Below are 14,277 nucleotides of genomic sequence, written 5' to 3'. Positions count from 1 at the left end.
CCTTTATAGAAGTTCAAGGTCAAGGTTGTGAGAGTCAGGGAGGCAGTTAGGAAAAGCCCCCCAGCAAAACTGAACTCAGCTATCCCAGGCTTTCTTCAAAGGTTTGGCACTGCCTATTCACATATCTTTAGAAAAGAAACTTTCAGCCAAGGACAGAAAATTCTGGTTTCTCTAAATAGCAGATGAAAAGGAACAGCAAAGTAGAATGCAAAGATCCCTGGGCTAGGAATCTGGAGGTTTTCTATTCTACTAACTAATTCTATCAACTAAATGTGGAAGATCTCTGATCTTTCTAGTCTTCCGATTATAAGAGTTTCGTGGCTTCGGCAATGTATTTTCTGTTCTGTTAAGTTAAATTTATAAAGTAAGAAAAAATGCTGCGTGTTAAGACAGTGGAGTTGATTTGCCATCTAAATATAATTACATTGTTTTTTGCTTCAGAAATTTTTAACAAGTTTTAATTCCGTTGCTTTTCAGCCCCCAGATTTAGAGGTTGGTTTCCTATCGCTAATAAAAGACCAAGAACCTAATGGAAAAAATGGAAATGTATATAAACAGGTTGCTTACAGAAAGGAAAATACAAAGGTCTCTTAAATACATGAAAAGATGTTCAGTTTCACTCCTAATAAGATAAATGCAATGAAAAGTACTCCGAATCATCATCTATCACCTATCAGGTTGGCAAAGATCAGAAAGTTTGACAATGCAACCTAAATTTTCTATCATAAGGGACTGTTTAAATGAATTATGATACATCAGTATTATGAAATAATATAGAGCTGTAAACAAACAAAACAAAGAATAAGAAAGCTTCTCTCTGTACTGATAGGGAAAATGTTCAATATCTTATAGGTTATGGTTAAGAGATAGAGTGAAATAGCAAGGTACAGAATGGTGTGTGAAGCACGTCACCATTTGTTTGCTTTGTGCAGACAGCATGGATTTCTGCATGTTTCCCCATGGGTCTCTTGTTGGGGGTGGGGACAGAGGATGGGACAATTGTCAGGGTTTTTCTTTAAAAAAATATTTTATTTATTTATTCATGAGAGACACAGAAAGAGAGGCAGAGACATAGGCAGAGGGAGAAGAGGCTCCATGCAGGAAGCCTGATGCAGGACTCGATCCCAGGACACTGGGATCAGGACCTGAGCCAAATGCAGATGCTCAATCACTGAGCCACCCAAGTGCCCATCAGGCATTTTTTTTAAGGTGTGTAGATGCCACACAAGCAAGATGAGAGGGCCATATTCATAGTATGGAAGGCTCTGGTGTGCTGCCCAATGTGCTTGCCTCTCCAAAGGATTCCCCCTCTCCTTCCATTTTCCCTTCACATTTGATGTGGTGCTATGAGCTGGGGCCCTTTTGTTTTTATTTTTTAAAAAAGATTTTAGTTATTTATTTGAAAGGGAGAGAGAGTGAGCATAAGGTTTTTGTGGGAGAGGCAAAGGGAGAAGCAGACTCCCTGCTGAGTGGAGGCTCAATCCCAAGACCCTGAGATCATGACCTGAGCCAAAGGCAGATGCTTAACTGACCGAATCACCCAGGCACCTGAACTGGAGCCCTTTTAAACATGTATCCACTGCTCCCTTAGTCTCTCCCACCCACACTTAGAAGCACCCCGTGCAGGTAGGCACCTCACTGCAACTAGAGCCTGAGCAAGAACAATGCCCAGAGAGGAGGTGGGTGTGGGGATTGGGAAGAACCTAAATGGTCTCATTATTCTAGAAACAGCTCCAGAGCTAGATTTGCTAATCAAAGGAGAGCAGAGATTTTTTTAAAAGATTTTATTTATTTATTCATGAGAGACACAGAAAGAGACAGAGACACGGGTAGAGGGAGAAGGACGCTCCCTAAGAGGAGCCTGCTGCAGGACTCAATCCCAGGACCACGGGATCACGCCCTGAGCCAAAGGCAGACAGACGCTCAACCACTGAGCCACCCAGGCACCATTCAGAGATTTAAAAAGAATATATCTCATTGATAGAAATACTGAGAATATATTTCAAGGAAAATGCTAGCCAAAATGCAGAATATTTTGGGTCAGCTGATATGGAGAAAAGAGTTAATTCTCTCTCATTATGAACCCTGATAACTGCTCTGGAGGCTCACTGTTTCTCTTCCCACATGTCCCCAGCCTGAAGGTTCTCTGAGATGCTCTTGGAAAGGATCTCTTTTGCTTCCAGTGATTTGGTCTGTGACTTCCTGGCTTGGCTTTTTCTGATCACACAATCTCATTTAAAACAAAATTGTTTCCACCACTGTCACTAGTCTTCCAAAAATAAATTTTCTGATCTTTCAAATGGCCTGGGGAGGGAAGAGGGTTATTATTGAAAGAAGTGTTTCTGGAGTAATTGCACGCCTCCAGGCTTCACTATACAGGTGGCCAGAGGGACAGGAGGTTTCGGTGCTGCTTTTCCTGGCTGCTTCTCTGCCAGGTGGCTGCATTGCCCTTTTTGGGCACCTCTCCATTCAGCTCTCGCTGCTGCTGTCAGCACCTGCTCCCTCTACCTTCCCTTTAGGCCTCTACCTGGTGAGGGATGTCCTTGCTGCTCCTGCTCGTGCAGGTTCCTGGTACATCATCCCTTTAGGCTTTTCCTAAACCCTGCTCACACCCTTGTAAACAGTTCCTTAACCAACTCTCAAATTACCCTTTCGGAGAGTGCCTCACATTTTCTGCAACCCCCTGGCTGAGACAAACCCCACTTAGAAGACAAAGAATCACTGACAGCTGCCAATGTTTGTAAGATTTTTGGTGCAGTTTTTTTTTTTAAGATTTCTTTCTTTTTCTCCTTCTCCTTCTCCTTCTTTTCTTCTTCTTCTTCTTCTTCTTCTTCTTCTTCTTCTTCTTCTTCTTCTTCTTCTTCTTCTTCTTCTTCTTCTTCTTCTTCTTCTTCTTCTTCTTCTTTCTCTTCTTCTTTAGAGCAAGAGAGAGAGCACAAGCAGGAGGGGCAGGGGGAGAGGCAGAGAGAATCTCAAGCAGACTGCGCTGAATGTGGAACCTGGAATGGGGGCTTGATTGCATGACTCTGAGATCATGACCTGAGCTGAAACCAAGAGTTAGACCGCACCACCTATGCACCTGCCCATTTATGAAAGATTGATTGACTGATTTATTTAAGAGAGAGAGGTGCAAACAGTTTTCTTAAAGCAAAGTCAATTATATTACCTAGATGGCACAGTGTTAAAGAAAATATTTTATTTTTGTCTGGCAATTATGAGGTTGAGTTTAGACAGATTCAAGGCCATTTGTTCACACAATTGTTTTGCAAAGGACTTACATGGCCACCGACATACCATGAGCTCTGATTAGATCTCAGTGAGTTTGTAAAAGGAATAACATACAGGATCTCTGCCCACCATGTGTTTTCAAACTATTGGTGGAGTCAAGACACTCACAGAAGATAGAAAACAAAGCAGTATGTGAAAGCTGACTTGTTCAAAATTCTAACACATAAAATAGAAGAATCATCTGATTCGGTTTTCCTATCTACAGATGCGTCCAGCGTTCTAATCAGAGCTAAGGCCTGAACCCAAGTCTGGGTATTTCAGGGCAGATCTGCTTATCTACCCTACACTGCTTCCCCTTTAACGTAATTCCATATACACTGGTGGTGTCCTCTAGTGTCCCATGAGAGTTATCTAAGGCAAGATTGTGACTGATTAAAACTTTTAATAAATAAATACACAAGAACTCATGTGTGTTTGAATCATAATAGCTTTCTATTCTATTTTAATAAAATAGCTACGGTTACTTTGTAATCTCAGATGTGATATATACAATGTAATAGGTGGGTCAGGAGCCCCACAAAGAGGGGGGTTGATCTGCTGCTCTGAAGAATCCCTCTGCAGTAGCTGCTTGTGTGGGGCAGCCCTTTCTCTGGCTCCAATGGGACATCCCTGGGGACTGCTGGTGCTCATATATCTTGCCATGGCCTCAGAACTACAACCATTCTGTGTGGATGCATCGCTGAGGGGATCTTCCTCTCCCCTCCTGGGAGCTTCAGAAATCTATGTGTGTCTCAGGACCAGTTTACAGAGCTAGAGAGCAGAAGCAAGAAGGACAAATGCCTTTCTGAAAGGTCACAGTCATGGCCGAAAGCCCATGTTTCTTTGTGGTGGTCTTTCTAATTAGAATCCCACTTATTCTCTTCTGACACAGCTCTTCTCAGATCTTCAGAGGGTTCCTGTCATTTCCACAAAGACTTTCCAAAGACTCTTGGCCTTTCAAACTAAAACTAACAACCTCAAAGACAACATCCAGGATGAAACTGGCATTCAGAGATCCCAAATTGCTCCAGATGTGACTAGCACCAACTGAATCAATGACACTCAATTCTTAGAGAACATTCTCTGACTGCACCTATGTTCCTGAATCCACACGTGGACAGCTTCTGCCATTCTCCATGATCTCAATGAGATACCTCACAGCTTCACTCACAGGATCTAATTAATTGTGAGACAAAATGTCAAAAGATAGTTACTGGGTCCTTCTGAAAGAGGGGCTCTTCCCTTCCACTCATTGATAAAACTGTAGGATTTTAGAGTGATAAGATTATGTAGGGGTTGAAACTTCATTTCAGAGAAAATTTCAGCTCAGAGAAACTGAATTGATGCTGACCAAATTTTAATGTGCACACAATTCTCCTGCAGATTTGTTAGAATGCAAAGTCGGATTCATTAAGTCTAAGTTAAGGCCTGACATTCTTCACTTCTATCAAGTCCCCCCATAATACCCGGGCTGCTGGTCAAGAACCATACTTTGATTAGCAAGAGGCTGTATTTCCTGCCAGAAGTGTGACCAACACCACATTACCTGACTCTTATTCTACATGATCTTTTGCCTCATGGGGCAGAACTTGGGAGTCCCCTCGACCCTGCCCCCCCCCAAAATAGGTACATGATCATTAAAATGGGGGTAAATGGAAAGAGAGAGAGAGAGAAGCTGCTTTTGTACTAACAGGCATCACAGATAAGATCTCTCTAGAAGAGAGATTTGAATATGGAGGGAGAAGAGAATATGAAGAGAATAAATATGGAATTATTGAGGCTAAAATTCTGGATTCAATGCCCCAACCATTCCAATTGACTTACTTTGGTTACAGCCCAGAAAATGATGCCTCCACTTAACTGGTCATCTTGACATTGTGTAATGCTTACCTCAAGCAGGAAGACAAAAACAGATTCTCATTTAATTTTTTTAAAAAAGTGATGGCTGCTTTAAAATTTAGAATATGTATCTTATTTTTTTTAAAGAAGGATTTTATCTTTAAGTGATCTCTGCACCCAACATGGAGCTCAAACTCATAGCCTTGAGATCAAGAGTCACATGCTCTACTGACTGAGCCAGCCAGGCACCCTTAGAATATGTATCTTATAAAAATAAACCTTACGATTATCTGTTTCTCTGTTGGTCACAAATATGCAAATATAAAGTCCTACCAAAAGAATACATCAAATTGAAATTGATGTAGAAACTTCTACATCGAGTAGAATCTTGGAAATATCAGTGATTAATCATGATGCATACCCATAAAATACGGACATAAAGTGTGCCATGGAAAATGAAAAAATTAGTAGAACAATAACATGCTCTTGGGAACTAAAAAATGTGGTTTCAGAAATTAAAATATCAGTGTAAAGAGATGGAAAGAAAGATAAAGGATCAAGTAAGAATGTTCAGCATCAGATTAACAGGAATTTAATCAAAGTATTTAGGGAAGAAACATTTCCAGAGAAAAAAATGAAGTGTGAGCCTCAAAATGCAAGAGGCTTCCCAGAGCTGAACAGGATATATGACTAGAGACTCTCATCTATTGTATCACTGGGCAATTTCAGAGCACAAAGGATGAAGGAAAGATCGTAACAAATTGCTTATGAGAAAAAAAAATGAGTGAAAAATCAGACTAGTATCAGAATTCTTACCTGCAACTTCTTGTCAGCAATAATAAATGCTAGAAGACAGTGTGCCAAAATATTCAAAGTTCAGGGGGAAAATAAATTTTCTGTTAGAATTTTATACCTAGTCAAACTACCAGTCAATGCAGGAGCAAAATTAAGATAGTTTCCAGACATAAGAGGACTTTTGGAGATAATTTCTGTCCAAAAGACAATATGGAATCCAAGAAATGGTGTCTCTTACTCAGGAGTTCAAAGAAATCCTGGAATGATACTTGGGCAGCAGTCTAAAATTAAATCTATCAAATTACAACCAAAGTCAGTGAGCTTTAAAAAGAAAAGTCTTCGAGAAGAATGGAATCCAAGCAGCAGATAAGAGCAGGCAGGGGCCAGCAAACTTTTTCTGGAAGGGCCAGATTATAAGGATTCTAGGTGCAGCTGGACCTAGGGTGAGGCAAGTGGGGCAGGCACCTGCTTTTGGTGCAAAATTTACCAAAAACCTTGGTCATCAAAATAAATCATATTCAGTGCAATATCTTGTAAAAATCTACATTAATGCAAAAAGATCCATGATGAACAAAATATTACAATTTTAAATAAAGGCAGGACTCAACCCTGCCCCTGCATGAGCCTGTCTCATTCTAATCCTGACCCTGGTTCCACTAAGCCTGTACAAAAACAGGCCATAATTTGCCAATTTGATTTCTTGTGTGTTATATTAAAATATCATAGAGTTTTTTTGGCTCCCCCTTAAATTTTGTATCCCAGGTGAGTGCCTCATTTGCTTCACTCTGTATGGTCTCTCCCCTCCCCCTTCCGTCTTCTGCAAACCTTTAAAAATGTAAAAAAACATTATTAGCTCCCAGGTGCTGCAAAAAGCTAGCTGCAGGCAGAAGTTGGCCTGTAGGGTTGACTCCTGGATACGGGTATGACGCTGGAAAATGCAAGAGACTTAGTGAAAAAGGTGTGGACTTGCTCTCCCAAACAAGAAATAGAAAGAGGTTTTAAAACTTTAGAAAAACAAAACAAAAAATCCAAAACTATCCAAGCTAGTTGTGACCCACATGTGAAACTAAACTGGGGTAGCACTTTGAAACTTTGGTGAGTGTAAAACAGCACAACCTGAGTGAACAGGTCATTAGGAACCATCTTGTTTAAGTAACACAGGGATGATACAGGATACTTTAAAGGTAGTAGACTAACCCACAGCACCCTGTTTGCTCTTACTATTTTACATAAGAAGAGGTACTGATGAGAATTTTATAGAATTATGAAAAACACTTATACTCAGACCCAGGATATATAATGAGTCTTGAGTGGGGTAAATAAAAATAAATCCACACAAAGTCATACGATAGGCAAAGGTGCGGATCAGGGCTGATGGGGATAACATCTTAAAAGCATTTAGAGAAAAAGACACATACATCCTTTACCAAGAAATGACCATTAGACTGACAGTAGACTTTTCGACAATGAAGGCCAGAGACAAATGAATAATAAATAAAAGTGCCAAAGGAAACTACATGTGAACATAGAATTCTATACTCAAACTACCATTCAAAGGTCTGAGTAAAATGAAGGTGTTTTCAGAAAAGTAAAGTGAGAGTGCTTACCCTTCACAGAATCCACAGAAATAAAGCGAGAGTATTTACCCCTCACAGAGAAACTCGGGAAAAATTAATTGTAACTGAGAGGTAAGAAATGTTCTTTAAGAAGAAATGGTGAAATATGATAAACCACATGTAGACATATATAAAAACTGACTTCATTAGAATAAACACAATTAATGCAGCAGCTATAAAAGTAATATGAAACTAAAAGATTAGACAATAGTCATGTGTAAGATTGAGGGACACTGTGAGGAATTAAAGCATTCTAAAGTCCATGATCCTGCAAAATATTAAAAAAAAAATGGCCTTGCAAGATATTTTATTTATTTATTTATTTGTTTGTTTGTTTGTTTGTTTTAAGATTTTATTTATTTATTTATTTATTTATTTATTTATTTATTTATTTATGAGAGACACAGAGAGAGAGAGAGGCAGAGACACAGGCAGAGGGAGAAGCAGGCTCCATGTAGAAAGCCGGACATGGGACTCGATCCCAAATCTCCAGGATCACACCCTGGGCTGAAGGTGGTGCTAAACCACTGAGCCACCCGGGGTGCCCCTTGCAAGATATTTTAAAGGATGGCCAGGGAACTCTATTGGCCTTAACTAATCAGAAGCCAGAGGGCAGGGGAATCCAACGACTCAGCCCGCACAGGTGAGGTCTTTGCATATTTTGGCAGCAACATTGAATCAAAACAAAAAGAATGACAGAGGGAACAGACATTATGATACCATTAAAAACTCAACTGGGCTGGGTGGCGTAAGATGTCTCAATCACATATCCGGTGGTTGTTGCCTGTGGTTGGCTGGGTGATGTGGAGGGCCTCCCTGGGGTAACTGTCCCTGCTCTACTCAGTTGGCCATCCTCAAGCAAGCTAGACCAGACTTCTTTGAGTGGCAGTCTCAGGACAGCTTTCTAAGGGAGTGGGGGTAAGAAGTAGCAAGGCCTTCGGAGGCTAGGTTTGGGAGTCACATGCTATCACTTCTACCACATTCTGTCGGTCACAAAGTCATTCTGGATTCAAAGGATGGAGAAGTAGCCTTCACCCCTTGATAGCAGGAGTGGCAGAGTCACATCACCAAGGAGTATTTTATATAAGGATGTGCCTATATTTTATGGTCTCTCTCAATCTACCCACTGAATGGATCTCTCCACTGAAATTGTACTCAGTCCATGGTCTTCTCTACCAAATTGGTGGTGATTTGAGCTTTCTGGTTGTTCAAGCGAAAAAACAATGGGATTTACCCTTGACTTCTCCCTTTCTTTCACATCCCACATCCTAACCACTATGAGATAATGTTGGCATTATATTAGAAATATATCCAGTATCTGATCCCACACCCCTCCTCAACCAGTCAAGTGTGAGCCACCATCAATTCTCAATTGGATGATTAGAATAACTTCCTAATTGCTTACATTTACTCTTACAGGATCCCTTTAAAAATACATTCAATCTTGATGTATTGTATATCCAATCTTGTTTCCCCAAACATGTCCATATCCTAATCCCTGGGACCTGTGAAAGTATTACTTATCTGGCAGGAGAGACTTTGCAGACGCAATTAAGGCTATTGAGAGGGAGACTCTCAGAGTGGGTCCAGTGCAATTACAATCCTTAGGAGAGGAAGGCAGCAGAATTAGAGTCAGAGAGAGAAGGCAGTGTGATGGTGGAAGCTTTGGAGCTGCTAAACCACCAGCTTTGGAGACGGAGGTTGGAGCCAAGGAATGAGGACTGCCTCTAGAAGCTGAAAAAGGCAAACAAATGGATTCTCCTCTCCAGCCCCCAAAAACAACCAACCCTGATGGCTTGATTTTATCCCAGAGGAACTATAGAATTGTAAGTTAATACATTTAGGTTTTTAAGAGCCACTAAATGTATGGCAATTTGTTACAGCAGCAATGAGAAACTAATACATCACTCTTCTGCTCAAAATCCCTACATAAGCTGTACCCACCATTCACCCCTCACCTCCACCCCTTACCAGTACCTTCCTGATCATATGTTCTACTATTTCCCCTCTATGCTCACTTTACTTCTACCACAGGGGCCTCTTAACTGTTTTTCAAACTGTTAGACATTTTCCTGCCTTCAAGCCTTCAAATGACTCTTCCTTATACCTAGATTACTCTTCTCTAACGTAGTTTCTTGGCAAAACTTCCCATCCCATACCCTGTTCTCATTTATCTTACTCAACATTTTTTTCCCATAACAATTCTTGTCTTGGAACATGCCACCTAGTTTACTTATTTATAATGTTTTTTGTTTATTATTTGCACTACCACCACTGACCCCTGGCAAGTACAGGTAAGCAGGGAGGGATGTTTTATTCACTGATGTATCCTAAACACCCAGAACAGTGCTTGAGACATAATAGTGAGTCGATAATATTTGTTTAGTGAAGGAATACTTATTTTTAAACTTCTTGTAATTGAACATAAAGTAGATGCAAACTAAAACAGACACAACGAATATGATTCATCATCCAGTGTAATAAAAATTACATTACCATTACCTTTGAAATTCTCCTATACATATCCCTGAACCAGATTCTGTTTCCTTGCACTCAGAAAGGATCTTGCATTTTAATTTTATTTTTCCCTGACTTTTCTTCATAGTTTTACCAACCACATTTGCATACCTAAACAATATATTGTTCAGGTTTATCTTTATTTGATGTATATGTAATCATTACATGAAACTGCATATCATTATGCAAGACTGTTGGCCTACTTTTTTGACTTGCTCTTATTTTTTTCCATTAATATTTATTACACTATTTCTTTTTTTTTTTAATTGAGGTAAGAACATTTAACATGAGCTCTACCCTTTTAACAGATTTTTAAGTGTTCGATGCAGTATTGTTAACCACAGGCACTATGTTGTACGGCAGATCTCTAGAACCTACCTTGGCCAAACTGCAACTTTATGCCCATTGATGAGCAGCTCCCCACTGCTTCCTCCCCTGACCCCTGGCAATGATTTTTTACTCCTGACTTGCTTTCTTGCTTAACATCATGTTCTTAAAGTTCAACCTTGTAGCATGTAAACTGTAGTTCATTTACTTCTCTGTTATACAGTATGCTACTATAAGAAAATGCCCTAATGTTTTAATAACAATGCTGTTAATGAAGACTTATTTCTACCTTGTTGCTATTGCAGAAGGGCTACTAGCCATTCTTTCCTGTATCTATCTCCCCTAAGGATGCAAAAGTTTCTCTAGGGTACAGATAAAGAGTGAAACTGCTGGGTCACAAGGTTTGTGCATCTTTTAAGGACTTTTTAAGAAATTTTAAAGTAGGCTCCATGATAGTGGAGCTCAACGTGGTTCTTGAACTCATAACACTGAGATCAAGAGTGCCATGCTCAAGGGACCCAGGTGCCCCCTCATTACAGTTTAAATGTTCATTTCTCTGATTACTAATAAGGTGGATTATCCATTTTCTTACTTTCATTGGCTCCTTAGCTTTTCTTTTCCATGAGTCTGTTTGAGTCTTTAACCCATTTGGGGGGATTGTTTATATTTCCCTTTTTAATTTGTAGGAATTCTTTGAATATTCATAATGTGGATGCTGAAATTGACACATATTCTCAGTTTATATTTACTTTTTTCATTCTTTTAATGATTTTTTTGATAAATGAAAGTTCTTAATTTTCTTATGGACTTTTGTAGCTTTTGCAGTTCTGTTTTTTGGGCAAGAAATCCTCTCCTACCTCTAGATATTACATATATTTTCCTACAGGGACTTCTGGAAGTGTTCTAGTTTTGTCCTTCACATTTAAGTCTTTAATTTACCTGGAATTTATTTTTGCGAATTGTGTGAGATAGGGTCCAATGTCAATGCTTCTATATAGATATCCAATTTTTGTAGACCATCCATTCCCCATTTGATCTATAGGACCAGTTCTGTAGTGAATCAAGTTTCTATTACTCTGTTCTCTTAGTCAGTTTGTCTACCCATTGCCTTAATTATTAGAGCTTTATATTAATTCTTGATATTCAGAGGCAAGTCTTTGTAGTTTTTTTTTTCAACACTGTACTGGCTATTCTGGGTCCGTTGTTCTTCCATTTACATTTTAGGATTGTTTTGTCAAACTTGATAACATTTTTAATGTATTAATTATTTCTCTCCACAAATTCAGTATGCCTCTATATGAATATCCTATAGTGTCTTTCAATAAAATTTTTATATTTACTCTATGAAGAGATGGACATCTCTTGTAGATTTACTCGGTATTTCTCTATATTTTTAAAGATATTGTAAATGTTATCTCTTAAAATTTGTTATTTTCTATCTGATTGCTGCTGACGTATAGAATGACAATTTGTTGTTTGGAGTTGGAGTCACAATTCAACTCAAAGATTTTGGAATTATAATTGTTTATTTATTTATTTATTTATTTATGATTTTATTTATTTATTCCTGAGAGACATACAGAGCTAAAGAGAGGCAGAGACAGAAGCAGGCTCCAGGAAGGGAGCCTGATGTGGGAACTATATCCTGGGTCTCCAGGATCACGCCCTGGGCTGAAGGCGGCGCCAAACCGCTGAGCCACCCAGGCTACCTCATAATTGCTTTTTAAAATCTACTATTTTTTAGAGCAGTTTTAGGTTCACAGCAAAATGTACTGGAATATACAGAGTTCCCATACATCCCCTGCCCCAAGGATGCACAGCCCTCCCTCACTGTCAATACCCGGCACCTGGGGATCCCTGGGTGGCGCAGCGGTTTGGCGCCTGCCTTTGGCCCAGGGCGCGATCCTGGAGACCCGGGATCGAATCCCACGTCGGGCTCCCGGTGCATGGAGCCTGCTTCTCTCTCTGCCTGTGTCTTTGCCTCTCTCTCTCTCTGTGTGACTATCATAAATAAAAAATAATAATAAAAAAATCCATATTTAAAAAAAAATACCCCGCACCTGAGTGGTACACTCGTTATAACTGATGAACCTACACTGACATGTCATAACCACCAGGGTCCATAGTTAGGGTTCACTCTTGGTGTACATTCTATGGATTTTGACCAATATAAAAATGACATGTACTCATCATTCTAGTATCATACAAGGTGGTTTTACTGCCCTTAAAATGCATTTTGCTCTGTCATTCATCTCCCCTCCCACCCCCACTGCTGCATACCCCAATCTCTGGCAACCACTGACCATTTTCTTATCTTCATAGTTTTGCCTTTTCCAGAATGTCATATAGTTGAAATCATACCATATGTGGCTTTTTGAGATTGACTTATTTAAATTAGTAACAACTATTTAAGTTTCCTCCATGTCCTTTCATGACTTGATAGCTCATTTCTTTTTAGGACTGAACAATATCCCATTGTCTGGATGTACCACAGTTTATTTGCATATTCACCTACTGAAGGACATCTTGGCTGCTTCCAAGTTTTGACAGTTATGAATGAAACTGCTACAAGTTATCACCTGTATGCAGGCTTTTGTGTGGATATAACAGCATAAATTAAGTATAATTATTAAATTAAGTATAACAGCATTAATTAAGTATATTTGATTGACAATTCATAATTGATCTGTTAATATTCCTTTAAAGTTTCTTTTTTTTAAGATTTTATTTATTTATTCATGAGAGACACGGAGAGAGAGGCAGAGACACAGGCAGAGGGAGAAGCAGGCTCCATGCAGGGAGCCTGACATGGGACTCGATCCCAGGTCTCCAGGATCACAGGCTGGGCTGAAGGCAGCGCTAAACTGCTGGGCCACCTGGGCACCCCTCCTTTAAAGTTTCTTTAGATTTTTGTAGTTTCTGTAGTTAAATCTCTCTTTTTTTACTCTCATCTCTAATTTTTTTTTCTTTCTCTCTTTTTTGGTAATTAATCCTGCCAGTGGCTTGTCAACTTCGTTAGTTTTTCCAAGAAAGCAACCTCTGGCATTGTTGATATTTGTGATATGTTTGTATTCTCTAATTTTCATCATAATTATGTCTTTCTCCTACTTCCTTTGAGTGTATTTTGTTTTACTTTTCTATATCCTAGACTAGAGATGGATTCTTAGATAATTAATTTCAACTTTTCTCTTTCCTAATATTTACTTTTAAAGCTATCCACTTCTCACCCTATGACCCAGCAATTGCACTAGTAGGTAGTTGCCCAAAGGATACAAAAATGCTGATTCAAAGGGGCCTATGCACCCCAACTTTTATAGAGCATTATCAGCAATAGTCACATTATGGAGAGAGTCCAAATATCCATTGACTGAGGAATGGATAAAGAAGATGTGGTTTATATACACAATGGAATATTACTCAGCCATCTAAAAGAATGAAATCTTGCCCATTTGCAACAACTTGGAACCAGAGGGTATTACAGTAAGCAAAGTAAGTCAGTCAGAGAAAGACAAATATCATGGGAGTTCACTCACATGTGGAATTTAAGAAACCAAACATAAGGGAAGGGAAGGAGAAGCAAAATAAGATAAAAACAAAGAGGGAGGCAAACTATAAGAGACTCTTGACTGTAGACAACAAATAGGATTGCCTGAGGGGAGGTGGGTGGAGGATGGGCTAGATGGGTGATGGATATTAAGGAGGCCACTTGCTGGGATGATCATTGGGTATTATCTGTCAATGATAGATCACTAAATTCTACTCCTGAAACCAATACTACACTATAATTTAACTAACTTGAATTTAAATAAAAAAATAAAACAGTAAGATAAATAAAGCTATGCACTTTAATTATCAGTCAATAGCTACATTAATAAGTTCTGATATTTAATATTTTTTATTGTTCAGTTCTTGCTAT

The sequence above is a fragment of the Canis lupus genome, chromosome 25 (genome assembly GCF_011100685.1).
Source record: "Canis lupus familiaris isolate Mischka breed German Shepherd chromosome 25, alternate assembly UU_Cfam_GSD_1.0, whole genome shotgun sequence".
Lineage (NCBI taxonomy): Eukaryota > Metazoa > Chordata > Mammalia > Carnivora > Canidae > Canis > Canis lupus.
Note: the sequence above shows the minus strand (reverse complement) of the source record.